This window comes from Dipodomys ordii, unplaced genomic scaffold (assembly GCF_000151885.1).
Source record: "Dipodomys ordii isolate 6190 unplaced genomic scaffold, Dord_2.0 Scaffold99, whole genome shotgun sequence".
NCBI classification, from domain to species: Eukaryota; Metazoa; Chordata; class Mammalia; order Rodentia; family Heteromyidae; genus Dipodomys; species Dipodomys ordii.
The window spans coordinates 7,715,364-7,722,152 of NW_012267315.1; the positions used below are offsets into that span (position 1 = coordinate 7,715,364).

Consider the following 6,789-nt stretch of genomic DNA (forward strand, 5'->3'; position numbering starts at 1 on the left):
AAAAAAAAGAAGAAGCAGTATACTACTTCCTTCTTGCTCCCATTTACATCCAGCCACAAAGCCCTGCAAGTTTCGTCTCCTAAATTGTCTCCTCTTTTTCTTTCTGAAGCCACTGGCTTAGCCAAGGATAGGGACTTGCAGGTTTGACAAATCACCACCCCTCAGGACCCTCTCATTCCTGCTCTTCACATCTCCAGGCCTTTGGGTCTACAAAACATGATCATGAACATGACCCCTTTAATATCCTTTTCCTTCCGTTTGTTGGGGGGGGGGGGACAAGTTCCTCAGCAGGCCTGCAGGTGCTTCACCCAGGTTCCTTGTCTTTCCTGAGCTCCAGGACTCCCCTACTACACTCAGCCCAACATAGGACTTGTAGCTCCCTCTACTCAGAACCTCTAGTTGTGTACAACATACAGTTTTGCCTAGCTCTGATCACACAGACCCAGTCACAAGCTAGAAACAAGGAAAACAAAGTGGGGTCTAGGAGGAATCAAAGTCATCATTCCGTAACTCATCAAACTCGTATTTATGCCCTGGTTTCCAGAAGTCACCAGTGTCTGATCTGGGAGGATAAATCTGAGGTTGGTTTAGCTGGTAGCCATTTAAATGGAGCAAGATATGTATCAGATTTGCTATAAATGTAAAATTTTTTTAAAAACCCACGAAGTATTAATTAGATGTTCCCAAAATAGTTCTTTTGATCATCTGATTTCTTGTGTGTGAAATGAGTATTGGAGTTCATAATGGTTGGCACAGTTTTAGTTCTGGGAAGACAGCCACTAGCCCTGTTGTATATTTCCTTGCTTTTCTTTATCATTCTATAAATAATGTAGTGTGCCATATTAAGCTTTAAATAGTTTTCTCGAGGACTTACAGATGATATGAGGAATAATAAATGGAGAAAGGCAATCATTTTTCAGTGGTGCTGGGATAGAACCCAGAACCTCTATCATGCTCAGCAAACACTACCTCTGAGTTATATCCCCACCCAGGGAAAGAGGAATCCTATCTTATAATGACCGCCCCCCTCAAAAAAAAAGTGCCTGGAGTATAGACCATCATTCTGATATGGTGTTTCTTCTCTCAAAGCTGTTCTAGTAAAATGACAAGAAAATGGCATGAGGATACTGGGCAGAAAACTTTTTTTTTTTTTTTTTTTGGTTGTGGGGCTTGAACTCAGGGCCTGGGTGGGCACTATCCCTGGGCTTTTTCACTCAAGGCTAACACTCTACCACTTTGAGCCACAGTGCTACTTCCGGTTTGCTTTTTTGGTAACTTATTGGAGATAAAGAGTCTCACAGATTTTCCTGTCTGGGCTGGCTTCAAACCATAATTCTCAGTTTCCTGAGTAGCTATAATGACAGGAGTAAGCCACTGGCACCCAGCTTAGAAAGTATTTTTAAAATACACTTTGTGTAAACAGATCCGTTAAGCCACGTGAAACAATAGCAATCGATTCTTGCTTAAAACAGCAATCTCAGTGGTTGGGTTTCTAGAACAGCCACACATTACTGTTGTAGAAGCCTGTTTTCTGTGGGAAGACCCAGAGGATCCTGCATTTCAAGTTCCATAAAACTGGGATACTGGTAGCATAAACATTGTAGTATGAAACAATTCTCTTGGGGGCAGTAGGATATCCTCTAGCTATAATGTGGCCACAGAGGGGTCCCTAATAGTGGCTAGTGCCCCAGCATCAGGAATCTCAGCATGGTACCTTCAAAAGCAAGTCTGTGCCTTTTTGGTTTTTATTTTTATTTTTTGGTGGTCCTGGGCTTTAAATGAAGGATCTTCTGCTTCCTAGGTAGTTCCTTTACCTCTGAGCCATGTTTCCAACCCAGGTAAGCATGCCTCGCTGACTGTATCCCACATTATTTTTCCTTTCTTTCTTTCTGTTTTTGTGTTTTTGTCCACTTGGGACCTGGGCATTGTCCCAGAGCTGTTTTGCTCAAGGCTAACTTTAAGCCACAGGACCACTTCTGGTTTCCTGGTGGTTAACTGGAGATAAGTATCTCATAGACTTTCCAGCCTGGGCTGGCTTTGAACAACAATCCTTAGATCTCAGCCTTCCGAGTAGGTAGGATTACAGGTGTGAGCCACCAGCATCTGGCCTGGCTTCCCCCCCGCCCCCCACATTCTTGCAGTCCTAGCAACTCACTCCTGTCCCCCACCCCCACCCCAAATGGCTGTCAAGTTTCTGCTGTTCCCTGACCAACCACAAATTTTCCATGCATATATATATATATTAGTGTATATATTAGTATATATATGTGATAATATTCACATCATCTATTACTTTTTTTTCTTTCTCCCCTCCTTACTCCCCTTTTCTTTTCTCCTTCCCTGGTAGACTCTACTTTCATGGCCTTAGTTATTTTGTTTCCCTCCAGATTCCACATATTAAAGAAAATGTGTAACATTTGTCTTTGTGGAACTAGTTTATTTCACTTAATATAATGATCTCCAGCTCCTAAATGGCCGAGTTTTATGCTATTTACAGCAATGGGAATAATGCTATTTCCTTAAAAATGAAAGCTATAAAACAAAACAGTAAAGACACTCAGAACTGGAGACAATCTTGGGTAATTACTATTCTGTCCTATAAACTAAGAGTTCAGATATTTTTTGGGGAGGAGAGGTTCATGGGACTTGAACAGTGCTTGAGTACAGTCCTTGAACTGTTCTGTTTAAGGCTAGTGCTCTACCACTTTGAGCCACAGCTCTACTTTGTTTTCTAGTAGTTCATCTGGAGATAAGAGTCTCATGAGCCAGATGCTCATGGCTCCTGCCTGTAATCTTAACTACTCAAAAGGCTGAGATCTGAGGATCACGGTTCAAAGACAGCCAAGGCAGGAAAAGCCATGAGACTCTTCTGTCCAATTAACCACCAGAAAACCAGAAGTGGCACTGTGGCTTAAGTGGTAGAGCACTAGCCTTGAACTGGAGATCTGAGGGACAGCGCCCAGATCTAGAGTCAAGCCCCATGACCACCACCAACAACAACAAAAAAAAAGTCTCATGGACTTTCTTGCCCAGGCTGACTTCAAACCGCAATCTTCAGATACCCTCCTGAGTAGCTAGGATTACAGGTGTGAGCTACCAGCACCTGGCTAAGTTCAGTATTTTCAAAGAACATAATACAAGGAACAAAAACAGATCCTAGAAAATAAAAACTCTAGCCTCAAACCAAAGAACAAACTCATATTTGTACAGAAGCAAAGTTTATTAGAACAAAAAGCCATGAAACATGGAAAAGATTTAGTAGGGATCAAACTAAGTATCTTATATCATCACTTATGGAATGTATTTTTCTATTTTATGGAAGTGTAAAAACTTTTGACAGTCCTCTCATCTTTTTTTTTTTTTAAAGAGAATACAAGGGGTCAGACGATTGCTCCAAGTAGGCCTCCAAGTCAGGCTGCAGTGGCTTGTGGTGGATACCCTTCATCTTCCTGTGTCTGCTCAAGTGGGACTTCCACTGAAAGCTCTGCCCACAGGCCTTGCACACGTAGGGCTTCTCCCCGTTGTGTGCCCTCTGCTGGAAGGTGAGGTGGGACTTGTGGAGAAAGCCTGGGCCACTGTCTCTGCATGTGCAAGGCTTCTCTTCTGAGCATCCCCGCTTGTGTGTGATTAAAGCTGACTTGTTGCTGAAGCCCAGTCCACACTGTGTGCACACGTACGGCTTCTCCCGTAAGTGTTTCCTCTTGTGCCTGATCAGCCCTGCCTGGTGGCTGAAGCCTTTCCCACACTCCCGGCACACATATGGCTTTTCCCCTGAGTGTGTCCTCTGATGTGCAATAAGGTTTGACTTCTGGCTGAAGCCTCGCCCGCACACCTCACACACCATGGGCTTTTCCCCGGAGTGTGTCCTCTGGTGTCTGATGAGATTTGATTGTTGGCTGAAGCCACGACCACAATCTTTGCACACAATTGGCTTCTCCCCTGAGTGAATGTTCTGGTGTCTGTTGAGGTGTGACTTGAGACTAAACCCTCTCCCGCAGACCCCACACACATATGGCTTCTCTCCGGTGTGGGTCCTCCTGTGAGAGATGAGGGTTGAATTCTGGCTAAAGCTGTGCCCACAGATGCCACACACGTAAGGCTTCTCCTTTGAGTGGGTCCTCTGGTGGTTGACAAGGGTGGTCCTCTGCCGGAAGCACCGCCCACACTCCTTGCAGGCGTAAGGCTTCTCTCCGGAGTGTGTCCTCTGGTGAGAGATTAGGTTTGACCTGTCACTGAAGCCGAGACCGCAGTCACTGCACACAATGGTCTTCTCCTCTAAGTGTGTCCTTTGGTGTCTAACCACAGCTGACTTCTGGCTAAAGCATTTCCCACACTCCCGGCACACATACGGCTTCTCCCCAGAGTGTGTCCTCTGGTGTATGATGAGGTTGGACTTCTGACTGAAGCCTCGCCCGCACTCACTGCACGAGTAAGGCTTCTCCCCCGAGTGTGTCCTCTGGTGAATAATGAGGGTTGACTTGCGGTTAAAACCTCGCCCACACTCCCTGCACACGATGGGCTTCTCCTCGGTGTGTGCTTTCTGGTGTCTGGCCAGGCTTTTCTTCAGACTGAAGCCTTTCTCACACACCCCACACACATAAGGCTTCTCTCCGGAGTGGATCCTCTGATGGCTCAGCAGGTTTGCCATCTTGCTGAAGCCCAGGCTGCACTCTCCACAGTTGACTGTTCCAAATCCTAAGACTTCTATCCTCTTCAGCAGTCTGTCTGTTTCCTCGGGGTTCTGTGTGTGAGCTGGGCTGGCTTCCTTCTCCACCACTCGGATGCCATTCCGAGAGCTGACTGCCTGTCTCTGGGGCAGTCTGGAGAAGGCTCCCAAAGTGCTTTTCTCTGTTGGGCCAAATGAAGGTTTGGTGCCTCCTTTCTCTGGCTTTATCTCTCCAGGAGATAAACCTTTATCTCTCCAGGAGATTCTATCAGAGGATTGCTGCTGCTTCTCCGGGTCCCTTGAGCGTGGATCTCCTGGCTCCACTTGACTTTCTGTACACAGGCATGTGAAGATCCAGGGGGGATGATTACGTAGCACATGTTGCAAGGGGAACTTACACTTGGGGAAATCGGGAGGGCAGAAAGAATCGGGGTAGACTTCTGGTTTTGGTTCTGCTGCAGAGAGAAAGGTCTGAGTCAACCAAGCTGCCTTGGTAGGACAGCTCCACCATGGTGCCTGATCTGATGGTGGGATTTGAGAAGTGCTACCTGGTGCTTTATCATCTTTTTAATTTTTTAATGTTTTGGGGTCAGTTTTGAGACACTGTCCCTGAGCTTTTTTGCTCAAGGCTAGCACTCTACCACTTCCAGCCACAGCCTGACTTCCAGTTTTCAGGTGGTTAATTGGAGTTAAGAGTCTCATGGACTTTCCTGCCTGTGCTGGATTCTCAGATCTCAGCCTCCTGAGTAGCTAGGATTAGAGGCATGAGCCACCAACATATGGAATACAACACTTCTTTACATGACCTGCTTTCCATCACTTTATCTTACATCTCCTATTACAATCCAGATAACTAAGGTTACAAAAAATTTAAAGCCAACTATACTAAAATTACCTAAGAACCACACACTGATAGGAACTATGTCTACAAGTATTTTTTTTTTTTTTTGGTTTGGTTTTCACTTTGACCAAGAGCTAGCTAATCATGGGGTCTAATTTCCTTATGAGGACAAAGGGGTAGATTGAGAGAACAATCATTTGAACTGGATGGAGCAGCCCAGTGTGAGAAGCTGCATTAAGAGTGAAAGGTGCTCCCACCTTGTACCCCTTGCTATCTCTAAGCCCTTGTTAATTGCCATATTTAGTATAGATGAAAATTCCCTCCAGAAATCAGTGTAAAAGAAAAATTTCAGGCTGGGAATGTGGCTTAATGGTAGAGTACTTGCCTCGCATGCATGAAGCCCTGGGTTCAATTCCTCATAAGCAGAAAAAGCCAGAAATGACACTGTGGCTCAAGTGGTAGAGTACTAGCCTTGAGCAGAAGAGGCTCAGGGACAGTCGGCCCTGAGGTCAAGGCCCAGAGCTGGCCAAAAACAAAGAAAGAAAAGATAATTTTCAGGCTTAGGATGTTGCTCAGTAGTAAAACACTTCCCTATCATTCATAAAGCCCTAGGTTTGATCCCTAGAACCTGAAAGGAAAAGAGAAAAAAGAAAAGAAAAAAATTCCACCTTATACCGCTGGTATAAGAAATGTTATCATTGAATATACTGTTTCATCACAACTGGTTCTAGTCAGCTCACAGGAATCAAAGACCAGGCATTTTGAGAAACTAGTATAGATGTTACCATATCTGCCTAAACTATTCTTGCCAATGAGTAATAAGACATCAGAACCGTAGACATATCTACCTGCTAGAACTATTTCATCATATATATATAAAGCTTTTCAATTATAACTGAATTACCTAGTTAGCATAGTAATAATTAGCTAATAATTATAGTTAGTATAATCACTCTTTCATAATACTTAAAAATTCCTGCTTTTTAATCCAGGCACCATGGCTCACATATATAACTGTAGTTTCTCAGGAAACAAGATCAGGAAGATTACAAAGTTCCAGGCCAGGAGTTTATGAGACTCCATTTCAAGGGAAGAAGCTGTGAAAAGCCTAAAATAGGAGGACAGTGGTCCACTTGCAGGTCTGGGCAAAAAGCAAGATCCTATCTTAAAAAAATCAGTTGAGGGGCTGGGAAGTTGGCTCAGTGGTAGAGCGCTTGCCTTGCATGCCTGAGGCCCTGGGTTCGATTCCTCAGCACCACATAAGCAAAAAGAAAAAAAGCCG

The 6,789-nt window shown here is 44.5% G+C and overlaps 1 protein-coding gene across 1 annotated transcript in view; it reads left to right on the plus strand.

The window, feature by feature from the left end:
* Dzank1 (double zinc ribbon and ankyrin repeat domains 1) overlaps positions 1–6,789 on the plus strand; it is an 81,998-nt gene that overhangs the window by 73,508 nt on the left and 1,701 nt on the right. The window lies entirely within an intron of this gene.